A 23606-nucleotide genomic window follows, 5' to 3' on the forward strand; every position below is an offset into this window, starting at 1 on the left:
TGAAATAACCTAATACAGTCACGTCCCTGATCAAAGTATAAATTAGTTTCACGTTAGAGGAAACAATATTGATGACATGATTGTTGGCAAATTAAGTGTTAGTGAATTGGCAAACGTAAGAATTTTTTTTCTGGAATGTCGTGTTTAGCATCTACTGTAGGTAAATAATTATTTGAATATATAGTTTTGCTCGGTTAATTCAGCATTGAATGGCAGGCCTTTTGGGTTCTACTGGGATATTTCCGCATCCTTTGCATTCACGCTGAATTGTAAAGACGTGAAAAAAATGAACTAATAATAAAACCTTAAAGTACGGGTACGTTCATTTGAATGCATTGGTACATAAAAATTTCGATCAAAGGAGATCTTAAGCGGAATGGTTATCATTCGTTAACATTACAAAAACTGCAATGTTCGTTTCGTATTCAGGAGATTCATTATTGCCAAATGGAACTTAAGTACAGAACCTTTTACGAAAAGAAAGCTAAAGAGATAATAGCAAAAGAAATAAACAGACAGTAATTATGGAATGCCATGTGACCCTTGAAAAAGAAATGCAAAAAAGATGAGGAAGTAAAGAAAAGCAAGTCACTGCAAAAAAATAAATAAATAAACAAATAAAATAGAAAATAAATAAAACGCAAGTCACTCTCAGCTCAGCTATAAGAAAACGTGGCTGATATTTTGGACTAGGGCTCATTTTCATTTGATTTTTCTTTCTTCGGTAGTCTGACATTTTACATTCATACTTTTAAATTTTTCTCTTTTGATTGCTAATGCATCATACTTTTCTTATTCGTTTAGTTAAGAGGGGTTTAGAACACCATTACTTAGCTTGTAATAATAATAATAATAATAATAATAATAATAATAATAATAATAATAATAATAATAATAATAATGGTATTAATCACTGTTATCATCAACAGTCAGAATCTTCATTATTATTAAGGATTACATAAATTTGGTGTAAATACATCTATTTACGGTAAAATTTCGAGTGTTTGTGGGTTATGGCTTTCATAAGCCTCCTTTTCCCGCAGAATATTGCGGCTTTAACTTCTGTGCGTTCTGAAACAACTCCAGTAACATGTGATAAAAAGTTTCAAAATATAATGATAAGAATTGCTCATTATTTTCGCTAAGGAATGGAAATCCCTTGAGAGTCACTGATAGGTTTCCCATCAGCGTCTGACTATTCTTGGCCGAGATATGACCATCGCTGGCAGCGCTGCGATTTTTTTTTATGGTGTCCGTTTATCCGCTTATCTCTAGTACTTGTCTAGTGGGAAAATCATCACCAGATGAGAAACTACCATATGCACGTCAACCTCCTTCTTCTCCCAGTAACAATCTGGGCTAAATGAATACCGTGTTAGGCTTGTCTTCACTCTTAGCTCCACTCTTCACTTTCTATCCCTTCATTTATCACACAGTTCTAGATATATCTTTACATTTCATTTAAGAAGCTTCCACTCTCTCACTGTTATGTAATTTTGTTCCTCCAGTTACTTCTATTTTTCTTTAAAACTACTATATATTTCATGGCCGTATCTAATAGATTTTCGTCGATAAAATCTTACCAAAGCATCGGATATGGATAGTATTTTGGAAATAGCTATTTGAAGCCACAGCCTAAGTGGCAAAAATATGCAGTGATGTCTAATGTGGATAATTAGAACACTTATCAGAGTAAATCAAGGAAATTTAAAGGGAAACTTAGCTAAATTTAGTAAGCGCCCAGAGAGAGGCTAGTTGTGACGTAAACTATGACATCAGACGTAATAGCAGGGTTCCCAGTAGTATGATTATGATCGTAGAAACACAAATATTTGACCCACTTGTACAATAAGCAATACCTTGAGTAGGATGTGCGACAATTATCGATATTTTATTTTCTCTGTTTCCATTGAAAGTTCTTCACTTATGATCTGCTCAAAGCGCAAGACCCTGGTTCACACAAGACTGGCTTAATCTTAAACAAACAACAGCATATCCTTTTACATAATTTTATATTACAATATTTTTTTATTTCATATTTCCTTCAATTTCAATAAACTTCAGTATAATCACTGGATTAGTGGATTATAAAATTTAGGGAGTAGCCCAAGTGCTTGGACTATGAGTTAAGGGTATAATTTGTAATCTCTTTCTTTTCCAATGGGAATATCAGCAAAAAAAAAGTGGAAGCACTCTCACCCTCTTCTTCCAAATTATCTTTTTATTGGTTATGACCCTTTTTCATTTCCGGACCTTCTCCCTTCCTGAATATGTTTTGGCTAATACCCCTTGTACACTTTTCACATGTTGCTGCCTAAATACTTTAATCACACTCCTTTTGTCGGGGTCCTGGTTCCTTCCTTTCCACATCTCTGATTACACTCTGTTCTTAATATCTAAAAACGAAAATCTTCTTCTGCTGAGTCACAAACAGAAAATTTTCCACCACCCTTCGCCTGTCTGCCTTCATAATATTGATTTTGCAACCTTTGATTCTAACTCACACCAGCATGATGACTCAGTTCAATATTTCCAGTCAGCTTCACATTCCATTCAAAAGTAATGCCTGCTCTCGCAAATTTTGTACATAGCTGTCAGATTAGGCGCCCCAGCAGTAAGTCGTTCTAAGAATAAATGCCAGTTCATACCAAGGGGATACCGTTAAAATTTAACTGGAGATGCGGGGTATCGATCCCCGTACCTCTCACATGCTAAGCGAGCGCTCTACCATTTGAGCTACATCCCCTTACGATGATAACGGGGTGAAAGCTCTTACTAGTCCTAAAACCAGAGTACCACATGGCATGAGTGCCAAGCGATTTGGTCACTCTCTCTCTCTCTCTCTCTCTCTCTCTCTCTCTCTCTCTCTCTCTCTCTCTCTCTCGCTCGCTCGCTCAAAACTATAGGAAGACTGGTAAACGGGTCTTTTAAACCTGTAATTCAGTATGCACGTAAAATACAGTTTTCATGATATTTTTTTTATGCGACTCTGACTCATTTGACGTTATATCCCCCAGTAACATTTGGTTGATAGTAAATTCAACATGTAACCATGCTCTTACTATGCGATGTTACGATTCTATGTCCTATATTGCTTTGGAATACCTATTGCGAAAAGTGGTAGAAGAAAATGGCAAATTTCAAAACCTCTCTCTCTCTCTCTCTCTCTCTCTCTCTCTCTCTCTCTCTCTCTCTCTCTCTCTCTCTCTCTCTCTCTCTATATATATATATATATATGTTTCTATCAAGCTTTTCCTGTGGTTGCTGGCTGCACCTGATATATATATATTTATATATATATATATATATCTCAGGCGCAGCCAGCAACCAGAGAAAAAGCTCGAGAAGAAACGACAGTGTGCCAAGATGTGTTACTTACTCGAAAGCACTCTGTCGTTTCTTTTCAAGCTTTTCCAGTGGTTTCAGCTAATAAACAAATCACGTGCATATTTTTGTGATTTTTAGTATGTATGTATATATATATATATATATATATATATATATATATATATATATATATATATATATATATATATAGATATATATTTATTTCTATATGCTTGTGTATAGAAAAAGTTAGAGATGCATTCAGGAGTAGGTTCTAATGTAAAGTATGAAAAGAGCATGACACAAGTTGGGTTCCATCGTTTCTTCAGTGATTTTCTTGGTGTTACAAATGTCTACAGCATCACGTAGGAACTCGAGGTCCCCTGAAATAGTTCTAAAACTAGAAGTAAGAAAACCCCAGCAATGGCATTGGAACCAACACCCACCCATATATATATATATATATATATATATATATATATATATATATATATATATATATATATATATATATATATATATATATATAGATTTAATATTCTTTCTTCGGCGTGTTTTCTTATAGTTAATCTTGACTGTGTTTAACTTCGCTCAATTCTCTACCATGATCGTAAACCTTTATTGAAATTTCTTCCTAAATAAAGCCTGAAATTAAGTGATCACAGACATAAAAATTTCAGGTTTTTTGTTTAAACGTAACTCTCTTCCTCTGAATCTTCATAGAATTAACATCTCAAGATTTTGGATCATATATCCATGGAATCTGAGTCACAGCTCATTAATGGAAGTCAAATATATGCACACAAGTAGACGTGAAAGCACTTGGTAATAAAATCCTCTCCCTTGTTTTCCATTGGCATTCGCTTTCACTCAATAATATGTTTTACGATTGTTTGTTTGAATGTGAGGCGCATTCATAAACATACTCGAATCTCTGGTCAAATCCTAATTTTCTTTTAAGAAAACCTCATAACTGATGTCCCAAATGTCAGGACATGTTAATAGGTATTGCACATTCTCTCTAGCTCGTGACTTTCCGTTTTTATTTTTCTGTAAAAGGAAACTATTGTGCCGGATTTGTCTGTTCGCCTGCACTTTATTCTGTCCGCACTTTTTTTTGTCCGCACTTTTTCTGTCCGCCCTCAGATCTTAAAAACTACTGAGGCTAGAGGGCTGCAAATTGGTATGTTGATCACCCACCCTCCAATCATCAAACATACCAAATTGCAGCCCTCTACCCTCAGTAGTTTTTATTTTATTTTAGGTTAAAGTTAGCCATAATCGTGCTTCTGGCAACGATAAAGGGCAGGCCACCACCGGGCGGTGGTTAAAGTTTCGATGGCCGCGGCTCATACATTATACCGAGACCACCGAAAGATAGATCTATTTTCGGTGGCCTTGATTATACGCTGTAGCGGCTGTACAGAAAACAGGACTGCGCCGAAGTAACTTCGGCGCGTTTTGTACTTGTTTCTTTAAATCTCGATTGTGGTTTCCAGTCCACTAATGTAATAGCGCCTCAAAAAGTTGATTTTATTCAAAATCATTGCTGACGAATGTAGCTTTACAACAGACGCTGAGATGCTTTAAGGAAGTTCATCTCTGCAAAATTTGACAGTTCCTTTCACTCAAACTTGTAACGTCAAAAGATTGCTGGAGATGCGGGGTATCGATCCCCGTACCTCTCACATGCTAAGCGAGCGCTCTACCATTTGAGCTACATCCCCTGACAAATTGTTGCAAAGCTCAACTCAATAATGTTAGTGAATGTTATCTTTGGGCTTAATCCGCACCACATGGTTCGCGAGGAGCTCTTCGAGCGCTGCGATTCATCTAACAGTGGAACTCCCGTTTTCTATGCCAACGCATTTTACAGGCACATTTGCAAAATTCGCTTTCACAAGAAAAATAATCCAGATGGCTTCCATTAGGCTCTAAAGTAAATTAAAATAACCAAGGGAGAATATCTCTCTCTCTCTCTCTCTCTCTCTCTCTCTCTCTCTCTCTCTCTCTCTCTCTCTCTCTCTCTAGGTAAATCACTGGCACAGGGGGAACCGGCAATCTGTTCCAACAACCACTTTGACCAGTCAACGGTATATTGGGCTGCAGATCAGATTTGCAGTCTTTTTCAGACTTACGATAATAATCAGAGTAGGTGGCTCTGGTAGTTGCAACGCCAGGAAACCTACAAACATCAAATCTTACGTCCGTAAGCCCCAGAGGCGACCCGGAATACTGTCGTACCCGTTCTGCAAACCAAATGCACAAACATCTATACACATCGACACTACAGGTATCATTGGATTTTTTATGACGCCCAAACGACGGTGCATCTGTTACTTTTATTTTCGGGTTGTTAACTTTTCTCAATTTCAGTAACAAGATAGTTTAAGCAGTCATAGTATAATGCAATGGGTATTTAAGATTAGTAGCTCATACTAGCATAACCATAAAATGTAGACAAATAAACTGCCTTTACAGAAAGTAATCAGAGCTGTTGAATACCACAAGCAGCCGTGGCAACTTCCTTTCCAGTTAATATCAAATGATCTTTTATGCATATTCGAAGCTCCTGCGCTGAATCCAACCACTCTCCTTACCCAGCTCTCTCCTGTAGCAGAAAAACAGGTGTCGAAAGTCATGAACACCTCACCTTACTTCTTAATTTCATAAATGCAGAAGCTTCCCTGCTTCTTCGGCTGATGTCAACTGGCAACTTTTTATGGTAACAGACACAGGAATAGAAATCAGTCTGCATTTCTGAAATATACTAGTCACCTATGATGATGCCGGGGACGGCGTCTCTAGGACCAAGGCCCATCTGGAGATTACGTCTATCATAGCATACCCCATAAGAAATCTTTCAAGCTGTAGCTGCGTAGCCTTAGCGAAGAAAACCCGACTTAAAGCAACACCCAATCAGCAGCAATGGAGTTGTGTCAGTAACCCGCCACATTACTGCCTGCCGCATGCAAATTACAACTTCGAAAACCTTCTTTAAATTTCCGGGCTGCTCAAGGAGCAAATTTCCGTGCCAGCAAATGCTACCGTATCTAACAACAACCTAATACTTTTTAACTGCCTCACTTGGTTCTTTGAGTTCGGAGGTCTACAACAGACTTCCTTTGCACCTGAACCAGTTACCACAGGCAAGAGCATGTGCTAGCATAAGGCCAACTTATTCTAAATCCAGCCAACATCTTTAATCCATTATCCACTTAACCAGTACAGTGACCAATCACCGGCTGGCAAAATATCGAAACGTTTAATTATGCTTTTCTTTTATTTGCTGTAATTTTATAATTTAGAAAGAACAACCCAAATGTCCTTACCCTTCAGAAATTACGATGAATAAAGAGAAAATGCTGTGCACGTTTATACTATCAGGAAATATTTATAGTTTACTATAATTATCTACAATTAATATACTGTACACAGTTATTATTTTCGTTGTTTTGGTTCTAGAATTTTGGTTCCTTATTTTGAAAGTGCTGATCAAGCTTAGAATAAGATCATTATCATGGCGAAGTCCTAAAAATTAATTCTATTTATGTTACTTCCTATAGTTACAAAATAATTAAATCACGGAAATAAGAATTTTAACAGGTTTTATTTAATAACATAAAATTGCTAAGCTATTGAATTAGACATGTTTGTGACATTAGACTGCAACAAGAGTTCATCATAATATTTTTAACAGCAGAAAACCCAGGCTGCTACCGCATATCAGGATAACGTACCTTTTATAGAGGCAAGAGGGCATAAGCAAGTGTATATTCATTATAAAAGTGCTATAAAGTTAAGGTTTGAAGCAACCAAGTGACTTATTTAAGAAATACTCTTCTAAATCTCATAGAAGGTTTAGAAGACATCCTATATAACACGTATTATGCAATGTGCTTCCTTATATACATAGATTATTTCTGTGCGTAAATTCCACAAAGACCACTACGATAATTTACGAGAAATTAAGCCAGGCCCAGCCTCTCTCATCACTGGCCCTTGTGAAGTGGTCAAAATGAAGATGTTTTGGTCCCACGGCAAGTTCAAACGTGTTTGTTAACGGTAAATATCATTATATTATTATCCCGACGAAGCTTTCTTATATTACCATCAACTAAGACGGTATGGGTAGTACACTCTTAGTAAGTATAAAGGGTTATTAAAGGGAACACCATACTCACAACATGTCTGCTTGCGTATTTCACATTTAAAAACTAAATAGGTACCAGCCTCTATCAGTTTCGACAAATCTGGGATGATTAAGAAAGAATGTGGAGCTTGATTTAGAAATGTTGGCGACGAACGAATAAAAATGGAAAATGATATAACAATCATAAAAATAAAACAAGGAATAATATGAATAAAATAGATAAAAGAATTAAAAATAGTTTCGGAAACGCCACCATTATCGAACTAAAGTACGATCGGAACCAGAAGCGAAGTTATTTTAAATTTATATTTCCTTGAATATAAGGAATAGACGAATGTTCATTTTTGCCGGTATCTATAATTATAGATATACCCAACTAAAGTACGAAAAACTTCGCAATTTCAATTGAAAATGAATTTGTTATATATGAGTGATGTACTCTCAGAAATGTGGTTTTTGCTGTGCTTAAGAGGTCCTCATATAATGCAAAACTGCTGAATTAAACAAAAGCTATAAGAGTTACTTAATGAAATCATGTGGCTTTTTTGTCGTCTAATTCGAGAAAAGCTTTGAATTCTGTCAGTTGACTTCCATGAATTTGATGAATTCGTAAGCCTCATTAACATCTGCTTTTTCATTATTAATAAAACTGTTATTTGAAATCATTTGCTATTCATTGTGCCCGTTATTGATAAAAACAGGCAAATCTGGACGACTCACGAATAATTTATTCGAGCACCCAAAAACTATTTGGAGATGCGGGGTATCGATCCCCGTACCTCTCACATGCTAAGCGAGCGCTCTACCATTTGAGCTACATCCCCTTGGGATAAGGGTGATGCTGAAGAGAAACTTGCCAGTCCACTTAAGTACTTCGTGGCTCCATGTATGTGGTCGAGAGCGGCCTCCGCTCGGTAACTTATTTTCTGTCACTCCGTTTTCTATGCAACCCAGACTATAGTACCGTAACAGGCAGGCTGGTCCCATAAATGACATCGGACACAAGTATGTGCACCATATCTTCTTAATACACTCATACGCACACACACACATATAACATTATATATATATATATATATATATATATATATATATATATATATATATATATATGTACATATATATATAAATTTCTGACTCACGTCGGGATCGAACCCAGGTCTCTCAGGTGGAAAGCAAGGGCGTTAACCACTGGGCCATACAAGTCTAAAAGAAGTTGGAACCTGAGAGCAACTGCACCCAAGGAATTACCTGGGCAAGCTAACTGCTTGCATACCAGCGAGTTTTCCCCAACTTCCCGACTCAGCAATGACCCAATAGACAACATTTCATTCAATTATCCCTTCTGAGTGAATAAGATAGAAATCATCAACACACAATCACGTGTGGAACAGAAATAAATTTCTGACTCACGTCGGGATCGAACCCAGGTCTCTCAGGTGGAAAGCAAGGCGTTAACCACTGGGCCATACAAGTCTAAAAGAAGTTGGAACCTGAGAGCAACTGCACCCAAGGAATTACCTGGGCAAGCTAACTGCTTGCATACCAGCGAGTTTTCCCCAACTTCCCGACTCAGCAATGACCCAATAGACAACATTTCATTCGAATTATCCCTTCTGAGTGAATAAGATAGAAATCATCAACACACAATCACGTGTGGAACAGAAATAAATTTCTGACTCACGTCGGGATCGAACCCAGGTCTCTCAGGTGGAAAGCAAGGGCGTTAACCACTGGGCCATACAAGTCTAAAAGAAGTTGGAACCTGTGAGCAACTGCACCCAAGGAATTACCTGGGCAAGCTAACTGCTTGCATACCAGCGAGTTTTCCCCAACTTCCCGACTCAGCAATGACCCAATAGACAACATTTCATTCGAATTATCCCTTCTGAGTGAATAAGATAGAAATCATCAACACACAATCACGTGTGGAACAGAAATAAATTTCTGACTCACGTCGGGGATCGAACCCAGGTCTCTCAGGTGGAAAGCAAGGCGTTAACCACTGGGCCATACAAGTCTAAAGAAGTTGGAACCTGAGAGCAACTGCACCCAAGGAATTACCTGGGCAAGCTAACTGCTTGCATACCAGCAGTTTTCCCCAACTTCCGACTCAGCAATGACCCAATAGACAACATTTCATTCGAATTATCCCTTCTGAGTGAATAAGATAGAAATCATCAACACACAATCACGTGTGGAACAGAAATAAATTTCTGACTCACGTCGGGATCGAACCCAGGTCTCTCAGGTGGAAAGCAAGGGCGTTAACCACTGGGCCATACAAGTCTAAAAGAAGTTGGAACCTGAGAGCAACTGCACCCAAGGAATTACCTGGGCAAGCTAACTGCTTGCATACCAGCGAGTTTTCCCCAACTTCCGACTCAGCAATGACCCAATAGACAACATTTCATTGAATTATCCCTTCTGAGTGAATAAGATAGAAATCATCAACACACAATCACGTGTGGAACAGAAATAAATTTCTGACTCACGTCGGGATCGAACCCAGGTCTCTCAGGTGGAAAGCAAGGCGTTAACCACTGGGCCATACAAGTCTAAAAGAAGTTGGAACCTGAGAGCAACTGCACCCAAGGAATTACCTGGGCAAGCTAACTGCTTGCATACCAGCAGTTTTCCCCAACTTCCCGACTCAGCAATGACCCAATAGACAACATTTCATTCGAATTATCCCTTCTGGTGAATAAGATAGAAATCATCAACACACAATCACGTGTGGAACAGAAATAAATTTCTGACTCACGTCGGGATCGAACCCAGGTCTCTCAGGTGGAAAGCAACAGGCGTTAACCACTGGGCCATACAAGTCTAAAAGGAAGTTGGAACCTGAGAGCAACTGCACCCAAGGAATTACCTGGGCAAGCTAACTGCTTGCATACCAGTGAGTTTTCCCCAACTTCCCGACTCAGCAATGACCCAATAGACAACATTTCATTCGAATTATCCCTTCTGAGTGAATAAGATAGAAATCATCAACACACAATCACGTGTGGAACAGAAATAAATTTCTGACTCACGTCGGGATCGAACCCAGGTCTCTCAGGTGGAAAGCAAGGGCGTTAACCACTGGGCCATACAAGTCTAAAAGAAGTTGGAACCTGAGAGCAACTGCAAGCAGGAATTACCTGGGCAAGCTAACTGCTCACATACCAGCAGTTTTCCCCAACTTCCCGGTTCCAACTTTCATTAGACTTGTATGGCCCAGTGGTTAACGCCCTTGAAATCCACCTGAGAGACCTGGGTCCCGTGTGAGTCAGAAATTTATTTCTGACCACACGTGATTGTGTGTTGATGATTTCTATCTTATTCACTCAGAAGGTGGAAAATGAAATGTTGTCTATTGGGTCATTGCTGAGTTGGGAAGAAGTTGGAACCTGAGAGCAACTGCACCCAAGCAATTAGCCTGCACAGGTAACTGCTTGCAGCCAGCTCAGGTTCCAACTTCTTTAGACTTGTATGGCCCAGTGGTTAACGCCCTTTCATTGAATTATCCACCTGAGAGACCTAAGATAGAAATCATCAACACACAATCACGTGTGGAACAGAAATTTATTTCTGTTCCACACGTGATTGTGTGTTGATGATTTCATCTTATTCAAAGAAGGGCGATAACCAATGAAATGCCATATTGGGTCAAAGAGTTGGAACCGGGGAAAACTGGTATGCAAGCAGTTACCTTGCCCAGGTAATTCCTTGCAGTTGCCAGCGAGGTTCCAACTTTTAGACTCAGCAATGACCCAATTAACAACATTTCCACCTGAGAGACCTATCCCTTCTGACGTGAGTCAGAAATTTATTTCATCCACACACAATCATTGTGTGTTGATGATTTCTGATCTTATTCACTCAGAAGGGATAATTCAATGAAATGTTGTCTATTGGGTCATTGCCAGTCGGGAAGTTGGGGAAAACTCGCTGGAACCAAGCAGTTAGCTTGCCCAGGTAATTACCTGGGCAGTTGCAAGGTTCCAACTTTTTTAGACTTGTATGCCCAGTGGTTAACCCCAACTTTCCACCTGAGAATGACCCGATCCTGACATGAGTCAGAAATTTATTTCCCTTCCACACGTGATTGTGTGTTGATGATTTCATCTTATTCACACAAAGGGATAATGGAATGAAATGTTGTCTATTGGGTCATTGGATGAGTCGGGAAGGTGGGGAAAATCCCACTGGTATGCAAGTCTAAAAGTTAGCTTGCCCAGGTAACCTGAGCAGTTGCTCTCAGGTTCCAACTTTTTAGACTTGTATGGCCCAGTGGTTAACGCCCTTGCTTTCCACCTGAGAGACCTGGGTAGACAACATTTCAGTCAGAAATTATTTCTGTTCCACACGTGATTGTGTGTTGATGATTTCATCTTATTCACAATCAGAAGGGAATTGAATGAAATGTTGTCTATTGGGTCATTGCGGAGTCGGGACCCAGGGAAAACTCTGGTGGAATGCAAGCAGTTAGCTTGCCCAGGTAATTCCTAAAAGCAGTTGCCTCAGGTTCCAACTGCAGACTTGGAATATGGCCCAGTGGTTAACGCCTTGCTTTCCACCTGAGAGACCTGGGTTCGATCCCAGAATGAGTCAGAAATTTATTTCATTCCACACGTGATTGTGTGTTGATGATTTCATCTTATTCACAATCACGAAGGAATTCAGAAATGAAATGTTGTCTGACTCATTGCTGAGATCGGGAAGTTGGGGAAAACTCAGGTGGTATGCAAGCAGTTAGCTGCCCAGGTAAGTCTAAAAGCAGTTGCCTCAGGTTCCAACTTTTTTTAGACTTGTATGGCCCAGTGATTAACGCCCTTGCTTTCCACCTGAGAGACCTGGGTTCGATCCCGACGTGAGTCAGAAATTTATTTCTGTTCCACACGTGATTGTGTGTTGATGATTTCTATGTGTATATATATATATATATATATATATATATATATATATATATATATATGCATACATACATTAAACCGTTTCCAAAAGGAGTAACTCCCAAGTAAGGAACGGACAGTGATTCACATTTAACCTACTGAATCATGGATGAACCCTCAATGCAGGAAATTTCCACAGCACTAGTTATGACACATGCATTCACAGAAGGCTCACCAGAAGCACTTCCAACTCCCCTACATATAATCGCTTCATTTTTCTCCATCATGCAAGCACTCACTTGCTTCCTGGATGAAGAGTTCCTTTCTTTCAAATACTTTTTTCCACATTATTTATCCACCCCTTTTAAGAGCTTCCTCTTCTCTTTCCTCATAGAACTTTCGATTTTATACCCTTTTCACAACCTGCATCTTACCACTTATAAGAAACTCCACATTTCTAACTAATAACACAAATATTACGGAAAACTTTCATATCTACAGCCCTCTATCTTTCTGTCATTTGCATTTATCCACACTGCACTTCCATAGAGGATAAATGGTTCAAGAATTCCTTTGTACATTCCTGTCTTTGATTCAGTAGGCAATTCACATTTTATCCCAGTATAATGCATGCTTCCTGATACCTAACTTGTTTGTTAGCTCGTCTCTTCCGTTTCCTACCATTATCCGAAATATTTACTCCCAAGCATTTATATGAATCCACTACTCTAATTTTCTAACTATCCATGCCAACATTTCATGTTTAGTTACTAAGTACCTTCCTAACCTTACTCTTATTCCCGTTTACTCCCAATTTTCTCTTCTTGCAAAGATCTTCAAACTTTTTTTTAACTGATCTCAGCAGTTTCTTTTTATCATCCTCAGTCAGTGCTGAATTATCTTCAAACATCAAGAAATCCTCATTCCATTCACGACCGATCTTCTCCCATAACTTTGAACTAACATCTGCTGTCCTTACTATGACTTTGCACTTCACTCTGTCCTTACAGATGTTAAGCAGGCTTGGACACATCAGCGCTCCTTTGTCTACACCCCATATTTACACCAAAATATTCATTCCCCTACAAACAAACTTTAACATACTTCAGTTTCATCAAGAAACATGTTTACAGCTCCCGGTAATCTAGAAACAACGATATGAATTTGATATCGACTCTGCCTCACGTATGCCTGCCGAATTCAGGCTTTGTACTAATTAAAGACATCAATCCACCTCTACCATAATAGCTGATAGGCAAATTTGCAATAAGTGGCTAATTGTGTATGTATGTATAGTTTACATTAAATTAATTCATGTGCGTATAATTAAAAAGCTAAGAATTTATTGACTGGAATCGATAATTTAAAACTTTCGGCTGATTTGGTAAAACCACTTGATTTTTGTAGCCATGAGTGACTCAAAATTTATGAATTTTTAAACCTTTTACGGTAAGAAAAACTACTTTGGAAGTGAGTTACAGTAGTTTCGATATTCTCTTGGTTCTCTTCTTGAAATTACAATTAATTAGAATTGCGAGATGGCTTATGATCGACTGTGCATATTCATGTAAAATTAATTTTCTGTGGTTATAATCGAAATCAGCCCCTCTCCACCAAAACAGCTGAATGCTAACGCTGTAACAAGGGACTAGATTTGATATTTTTGTCGCAAAGTCACAATTCAAATTTCTCTTTATTCCAGGGCTGATAGCGTCGCTTTTACCAGTAGTTTCTTACCAAGGTTTGAATCCTGGTCATTATAGAAACAATTTTTGTACATAATTTCCTTTGTAAGCTATTTTCAAGACAAAATTAATTTGATTTTAATGGGTTATTCATGGTTTAGTATGTATATATGTATATATAATACATGTATATATATATACTGTATATATATATATATATATATATATATATATATATATATATATATATATATATATATATATATATATATATATATATATACACACATATATATTATACAACTGATGGACACAGAAACAAATCGCCTCTCTCCTTCTGCCTGCCTTTCAGTCTGTGTGTTTTAAAGGCTGAAAGTAGTTGCCAATGACAAAATTGCATACCAATTTCGTAATTGCCGATTTTTCCCCTCTCTCTCTCTCTCTCTCTCTCTCTCTCTCTCTCTCTCTCTCTCTCTCTCTCTCTCTCTCTCTCTCTAAGATAGGAGGAGGCTATTGTTTCTTATAACGAGTTCTTTAATTTGTCTTACGGTAGGGCCACCAGATTTGAATGGACTCTTCCTGATATGTATATCAAAGGATATGTAATCGGCTGAGTGTTATTCGGTGGCATCTTCAGAATCCACTGACTTAATGTCACACGTAGGTCTCTATGATGGCTGTAAGATTTGAACTTTAAATGCTTTTGTAACTTTGGAAAGTGATGACCAAATTATAATCCTTTATAATGGAAAGTAATTTATTATCCTCATATTTGACAATTCTGTTATTTCTGACAATTTTACCGCAAAGATTTCATCGATGGTGTAACCTCCATGCAATTCCTTCTTCCCCATAAGAAAGTTCTGTGCGAAATTGTCATAATCTTCCAATACATTTTAACATACACCTTTGAATTTAAGAGCGACCATTCGCGTCACGTTCTTATCAACAAGGAAACGAGAATATAAAAATTACGTTTCTTGAACTTTGAACCTTTCTTGAGTTATCATTTATTGTGGTCACATTCCTTGACATTTTTTACGTTTTGGCAAGTGTGCCTTTCATTTTTTTTAACCATAAGTTCGCAAGAATGACTTAACATTTCTCTTCCATTTCCACGCGTTAATATTGTCATATATGATTCTTTCCACGTGACTTTATTTAATGTTGTTGATTTGACAATTTTCCCATTGTCGGTGCTCGTGTGTTCTTTAATTTTTAGGTAAATATGCCTTTCGTGTACGAATACTTCCCACATGTTTCTAGTTTCCATTTTACCTGATTTCATGTAAAATTTTTTAAACGGTAAGTATACTTTATGAACATACATCTAATATCCGTGGTACAAACGGTCATCAGCAAGATGCTAACAATATCGTATAAAATTCTATCAAAGAATTAAGCCATATCTTCAAAACTGTGTGCATATTTTAAAATTCAGCTGAGTATCACTAATTATATATATATATATATATATATATATATATATATATATATATATATATATATATATATATATATATATATATAAAATATATATATATATAAGAAAGTAAAAAAACAACGAATTATAAGATTTTCTGCCTTTACTCTAAAGTATTCTCAAGCCAACCACATACAGTGAAAGAAATAAGATATAGAAAACTCGGTAAAAAAAGGATGAGTAAAGGAATATAAAACGATTTTAGATCGTGCACAGGTCATTTTATTTGAAGATGATCTCCAAATGAGAAACATCTGTTTAGGATTAACTCAGGTACTAGATAAACAATGGAGAGGTTAAGGGCGATAACAAATATTACTGATAATCTTCAGTTTCTCTTTTAAATCTTTCGAACATCTCTGGCAGAGTGCGTTCAAGAGTGTATAGACTTGAACTAGAATTTATATTGCTTTCATTTGTTAGCTGTAATAATGTAGACTTTACGAAATTCCTTACTATAATATTATCATAATTTTTACTACATTACTATCGAACCAATTAATTCGACGTCTACAAAATTACACAAATTGCATTCTTCCTCAGGCCAGTCCTAACTGATTACTTGAGTTTATTTATTCTAACATTTAAAGCCTTGCTCGTCTGGCCCAAATAAAATGAACAGCTGTCCACATGTGATTTGAAAACAATTTCTAGACACTATTGAGAACAGTCTCGTGAGAGGTTTAACTCACTAGATATATGACATGATTACGATTACATCGAATAAGCAGCTGGTCGTTCGATTGCCGATGTTGCGCAACGTTTGGTGACCAGCAAGAAACGCCAGAAGCTATTGTACGCAAAGCATCTTAAACATGCATGCGGTTACCAGCCTCACTCCATAATTGCCTGCCTAAAATCAGGAGGGCAACACCTGGCACCGCCCCACAGGCATGTCGAATTATGCATATATATATATATATATATATATATATATATATATATATATATATATATATATATATATATATAAAAGATACGAGGAAAGAGAAACAATGGAGTGCTGCAAGGCCTTTCGACTTTTGGTCCTTTACTTAGCAGACTTGTTTCTTTTTCCTTCGTGGATTTTGTCTTTATTTAGATATTCACCACGTTCCATATTTTCGTGATTCAGTTATACACACACATATATTTATATATATGTGTATATATATACATATATATACAGACACACACACATACATACATATATATATATATATATATATATATATATATATATATATATATATATATATATAAGATATTTGGTGCATATATACGTATATACTGCTTATGTAGACTCATAAATTAATATTGAAATCATATATAAGAGTTTGGCATCGTTGTAACTGTCGAAAAGGATGGCTTAAACTTTTTCATTATGCTTTAAAGGTACCTTTCATCTACAGCAAGGTATACCGTAGCGAGAAACACTTGATCGATTTATTATTATGCCACCTGTCTTACTGACATAGACTTTTACACGCATATGGTCGTCCGTAAAACCTTTTCCATTCTTTGGTAGAATGGTTATTCTTCTCATCCATTTCTTCGGAACCTTTCCCTTCTCCATTTCTACAATAACCTCATCAATCAACTTTTGATGATTTTTCATTATTCAGTGTTTCGTTTTCCTTTCTTCCACGTTAAAAAGTCACCTCTATAAGGATTATCAAATTGACATTAGCCCATTCCTCTATGGTAACATTCTCTTCTGTTTCACTTTATCTTCCACCTTCAGTAACCACAGTAAATAGTCTCATTAACCTTTCTCTATGGTCTTTTATTTTCTCTTTTTTTCTCTCTCTAACCTCATTCTGTCGATTAACTGCGTTTCAGAAATTTAAAATTTTTCCACCCATTTGCCTGTGCTTCTCTCTCTCTCTCTCTCTCTCTCTCTCTCTCTCTCTCTCTCTCTCTCACACACACACTGCCTTTGTCTGTCTGTCTGTCTGTCTTTTTGTCTCTCTCTCTCTCTCTCTCTCTCTCTCTCTCTCTCTCTCTCTCTCTCTCACCCACAGACAAAGACACAAACACACACACACAAAAGTGTATGTATGTGTGCGAGTGTGTGGGAGTGAGGGGGTGTGTGCTAGAGTGCGCGCAATGGAGTGGGAAAAAATTGACATTGTTTGAGATCCAGATCCTTGGCGGAATAAGATGGGAAAGAGAAATGAAGAGAGAAAAAACAAGATAGAGAAAGGCATTGAGCGAAATATGAATCACATAATAAGAAAGCAAACAGAGAGGGCTTAACCTCGCCCAATACAGAGAGAGGTCAGAGTTCAGTCCCACGAAGGGGAAACGGCTTGGACCAGTTTCCTGATAAATTCACCTAGACCGTTCGCCTAAGCAAGGAATTATGTATATACAGTATATATATATATATATATATATATATATATATATATATATATAATATATATATATATATATATATATATATATATATATATATATATATATATATATATATATATATATATATATATATATATAGTGTGTATGTGTTTATGTGTTGTGTGTTTGTGCGTATGTGTATACAGATTATTAACACACACACACGCACATATATAAATATATATATTCATATAAAACATAAAAGAACAAAGCAAATGCAAATTGCCAATTCTACTCAAATGACAAAAAGTTCAATAATTTTTCAATCTAGCGCAACTTTTGAATAAATCTTAATAGCCTTAAACCATGTTTACTCGCGGTAATGATGGTAAATTTTCACTGGTGAATTTCAGTTATATAGCGTTTTGGTTGCATAAAGGAATTTATTGCTTGAACCTTTATTTCTCAAGAAAGCTCATGTAATTCAAATATTCTCTTTCGGGAAATAGTATTAGTTATCAATGACGTTTCCGCTTAGATATTTCCGCTTAGATAAGTAATCCATTATAGAGAAAATATCGAAGGCCCGGATAAGACCTCTTGATATACGACATGTATTCGATAATATTCATACAAGGAATCCTAAAATTCTGAAAAAAATATATTTCAAGATATAGGCTATGTGTTTCCCTTCGTATCCTGCAGGAATGCAGTGGTATTTAAGGTATCCTAACAGGAAATCCTTTGCATTAAGATACTCTGTTACATAGTTATTTTTTGTGAGGGGCACGGTTCGATGAAAAGCATATTTCATCTTATCAGTTTTGTCGTTTCCTCTTCCTGAACATTTAGGACGTACCTTTGCAGTGCCGAATATAACCCGGCGACTGAAGAATTTATTGGAGCAATGCTGACAATGCATAGTTCAAAATTTACGACCCTGAAACTATTTATCTATATGTTATTTTTCTCATTCTTACTTACTACAAGTGCACACAACCTACAGGTACTGTGCGGAAGGTAATAATTTTAGGCTACATTTCAGGGACAATGTTTTAGGCGTTGTCTAAATTATGCTCCTCGTTACTTTGCCAGGGCGCTTGGCAGGTGGTAATTTTTTATTTTGCTCAGTCATGCATAACTATATATATATATATATATATATATATATATATATATATATATATATATATATATATATATATATATATATATATATATATATATACACGCATGTGTGTGTGTAGTTTTGTTACTTATACATACGTACCGTTCCATTTTTATATTTACAACATTAAGCCCCAAACATTACTTTACCTCAGGGGTAGCTTTCAAAGAAGGGGAATTACAATTAATAAGTGCATCTCTCCGGGCCAGAATTCAAAACTCTGCCTTTTGGTTTAGAGACAGTGACAAGCAATCGACTTCTCCATTCGGCTACCAACAGAAATCGCTCTTCACTTCCCAATGGATTCGGTCGTGTGAACTTTTGTTGAAACACAGTGACAGAGTCATTTTATCTATTCGCCTATCTTGACACCTGAGTGGGTAAGTCGGCTGTATTTCGCTTATCTAAACCAAAAAACAGTCTCTAATCCTGGCCAGCAGATGCACTTGAACATTAAAATTTCACTTGTAAGTTATTCTAATGGTAAAACGATTTTTGCTGCTTAATATTTCCATACATACACACATAGACACGTACACTCACACACACAAACACTCACATATATATATATATATACGTGTATATAGCCTATATGTACATATATATATATATATATATATATATATATATATATATATATATATATATACATATATGTGTATGTATGTAAATATTAAGCCACAAGTATCAATTAACACTGAATTCAATTTACCTTGGAAATAAATTACACCAAAGGGTATATATATATATATATATATATATATATATATATATATATATATATATATATATATATTATATATATATATATATATATATATATAATATATATATATATATATATATATATATATATATATATATATATACATATATATGACAAGCTTCTGTAAATCCATTCCTTATCTTGTATTTTATATGTTCACTTCTTCTAACATTCATGGTATTTACATGAGTTTTATTTATATTTCTCAAGTTTTATTTGCTTTTTCATATATACTGAATTGTGTACAAAATATACTGACCATGACACGTACGTATACGTAAATATATTTATTTATACGTGTACGTACTCTACACATGTGGGTTTGTACCTCTTGAACTGGACTGAATTGAAAATAGAATTTAGGCCAAAGATCAAGCACTGGGACCTATGAGGTCATTCAGCGCAGAAACGCTACAAGGTTTGAAAGGTGTAAAAGGAGGCAAACCTCGCAGTTGCCCTATGAATCAATTGTTTGGAGAGGGTGAAGAGTAAGATGGAAGAAAGAGAATATGAAAGAAGGTACAGTAAAAGGAACGAAAAGGTTGCAGCTAGGGGCCGAAGACGCACTGCAAGGAACCTTAAGTAATGCCTACAGTGCACCGCATGAGGTGCACTGACGGCACTACTCCCTTATTCGGGTACCTCTTGAAGAATATTCTTCGACTGATACTCATAACACACGTATACCCGGGACGTTCGCTATACCCCGAAAACGTCGTTCGTTTCAAGGGCGTGCCACCCCTGTTATGTACCCACGCTCTTGGTTTTTGTACTGGGCGGCATGAGGTTTGCGGAACAGAAGAGGGAAGTGGGACATCTAGGCCAAAATTATGTCCACTTTCTCCAGGATATTTTATAATTCACATTTTCAATTGGAAAACGTAAGGGTCAGGATATGGGTTTAGTGAAGATGTTATATATATATATATATATATATATATATATATATATATATATATATATATATATATATATATATATATAATATATATATATATATATATATATATATATATATATATATATATATATATATATATAGAGAGAGAGAGAGAGAGAGAGAGAGAGAGAGAGAGAGAGAGAGAGAGAGAGAGAGAGAGAGAGAGTGTATACATTTCACAAATGCATACTGTTAATCATTCATATATATATATATATATATATATATATATATATATATATATATATATATATATATATATACATATACTGTATATATACTCGTATATACATGTATGCGAAGTAATTTTCCGGAATATCTAATCCATTTCCGTGAAAGTTTAGATTCTCTATTTTTTTCGAAATGATTGAATTTGTGATGATTTCATAGGATTTTTGTGTTAGAACATTTCGTATGAAAACTCTTTATGACTTGTATAATACATATTCTTGCAGGTATGAAGAAATTTCAAAATCATTTGAATAATGTTATAGGTATGGTGCAACAGGTCAGGAATGGTTTCGCCCAAAGAAAGGAATTGTATTTAGAGAAAAAGAAAGATAGGTCAGCTTTAGTATTGTTTTCTTTAGTGTTAGGCCTTACTATTTTGTTTTTCTGATTCTTTCTCTTGCTTCTAGAACTGGGAAAGGTAAGAACATTAGGTTTTCATTCGCGTCATCACATGCCATAACAAAAAACAAAAAAAATTTCTTTTAACTGATCTAAAATAAATGGGGACCTCATTGATAAATTCTTTAACTGTCTGTGTGAAAGTAGTTTGGCGAAATTTGAGCATTTGCTCTGCATACCAAGGCCTGACTCCGACTGCGTCAATGCCTGAAACAAAGAAATATGAATGTCAGCGGACGGCAAAAGCACCATGGAACTATGAAGTCATAGATGACCTATGCAAGTACTCTAGAATGCACCGCCTTCACACGGCAGAATGCCGGTCACCTTGAAATCGAAACCGCCCCGGTGCTTGCCATCGTCGCCGCTGCCCTATATATTTTTTTTCCTCCCTTTTTTTGTTCTCCTTCATTTCAGTTCACAAACTAACACGTCAGACGAAGGCCCTTTCTTCCACGGGGGCCGGGAGAAGTTCTTTCACTCGCTGCCGAGGGATCCTTCCCTACCTACTCCCGCGAGGCGCCCATTAAGCCCTATGAACCGAGACCCATTCCCATCGCATGCGCCTTCTCTCTCTCTCTCTCTCTCTCTCTCTCTCTCTCTCTCTCTCTCTCTCAGAAGCTACGAAGGTCAAGCTTTGCCACTCCCCAGACTTCTCGTACGTACTTTAGTGCAAACCCCCACATTGTTGGTTGATTGCACCTCATTTATATTCGCACTTTCTGCCTTTATGGCGTTTCTTTTAAGTTTTGTTTTTGTTCACATTTTATGCGTCCTCTTAATATGAATTTTATGAGGGTTAGTTTTATTCCCTTGTCTATGGCCCGCTTGTGGTTACAGCACCTTTTTTTGTTGTTCTTATTTCAATTTTGATTTATTTTATTGCTTATAATTATTTTTCGATATTATCACTCATAATATCAGGTAACGTTACCACCGGCAGTTTTTTGTTCTCAGTACTAAATTACCATCCAGGCCTCTGTTATTTCTTATTTATTTTCTTCTTTTTATATCTGTAAAAAGTATATCTAGAATGATCAAAATATGTTACAAAAGACTAAATCCAAAATGCTGGGTATAAATTCTCCGCTCCCTTGTAACTGGACATAAAATGGTTATTCTTAATCTAGTTTTTATCCTACTTTCTAGACCTTCTCTTTCAAATTTCTTGAATTTTCTTATTTGGTTCGAGAAAGGAAAGGATTTTCCACGCAGTCTTCAAAGAAATAATTTTAGTTGATCGGTTTAAGCCAGGGGTTCACGCCAGGCCTCATATTACAACGCTGGCCCGTGCTGACATAAGGCCGGCTTAATCTGAGAGAGAGAGAGAGAGAGAGAGAGAGAGAGAGAGAGAGAGAGAGAGAGAGAGAGAGAGAGAGAGAGAGTATGACACAAACTAGAGGGAATCAATAACAGTCGTATTAGTTCTTGCGCATGTAGCATTTTTTTACCTGAAAATTATTGAAATGATGTAATCCTTAACTAGATATTCAGACCTTCGTGTGTCTTTCAAATATATCATGTTCTCTTTTCTGCTTTTCTCTAAAAGAGTTCCCCCACACCCATTGTCTGCTATCTCATACGAAAGTTATTTGAATTAGGTATAAATCTGCTGGAAAAATGAAGCTATGATCATAAATAATCAGGCATGCATTCTATCACACACCCACGCATATACAGTATATGGGTACTGAATGACTGACACGCATTTTCTATTCTGTTTGAATTAATGCTCGAAGCTGGCAGATCCCTGAATAACTGAGCAACTGTCATAATTTCCTTTTGATAAATATTCTTCAGATCAAGGAAATGTATTTACCATGTATTGAGAAAGATACTAATTTTAAGATCAAATTCATACACAACACACTAAAATGAAAAGTAAAAGCTTGAGTTAAAAAAAAAATATGTTCTCCTCTTGATATCTCAATAGAAATGCAGCACGAGTAATACTAACTAATGTAAGTTAGACGTAAAAAAAAAAGAAATATGAATTATAGATTGAAGGACCCAACGCAAATGTTGCCAGTTCTGTCAGTATGAACTTGAGACAATATACAAATCCAACTATATAATTTGTACTTTATTTGACTTCCCCTTGAGCCCAGAGGAGTGACAAAGAGCTAAAATTTGGGAGAGGATCCGAAAGATATCATCCCAAAATCTTCCATATAAATTGTTAGCTAATTGGACGGTCAACGTAATCAAACAAGCAAACACAATAAACAAATGACATTTATGGTCTGATATGA

At 36.4% G+C, this 23606-nt stretch overlaps 1 protein-coding gene and 3 non-coding genes across 5 annotated transcripts in view; all 4 read right to left on the minus strand.

Moving 5' to 3' along the window:
- The window catches only part of LOC136843104 (nucleolin-like), a 225109-nt gene that overhangs the window by 95616 nt on the left and 105887 nt on the right, over positions 1–23606 (minus strand). The gene's annotated exons all lie outside the window — the stretch shown is intronic.
- On the minus strand, positions 2674–2746 carry TRNAA-AGC (transfer RNA alanine (anticodon AGC)). The gene has a single exon. It is a non-coding gene; the product is annotated as a tRNA-Ala (tRNA).
- On the minus strand, positions 4982–5054 carry TRNAA-AGC (transfer RNA alanine (anticodon AGC)). The gene has a single exon. It is a non-coding gene; the product is annotated as a tRNA-Ala (tRNA).
- On the minus strand, positions 8232–8304 carry TRNAA-AGC (transfer RNA alanine (anticodon AGC)). Its single transcript has one exon. It is a non-coding gene; the product is annotated as a tRNA-Ala (tRNA).

This window comes from Macrobrachium rosenbergii, chromosome 11 (assembly GCF_040412425.1).
Source record: "Macrobrachium rosenbergii isolate ZJJX-2024 chromosome 11, ASM4041242v1, whole genome shotgun sequence".
NCBI classification, from domain to species: domain Eukaryota; kingdom Metazoa; phylum Arthropoda; class Malacostraca; order Decapoda; family Palaemonidae; genus Macrobrachium; species Macrobrachium rosenbergii.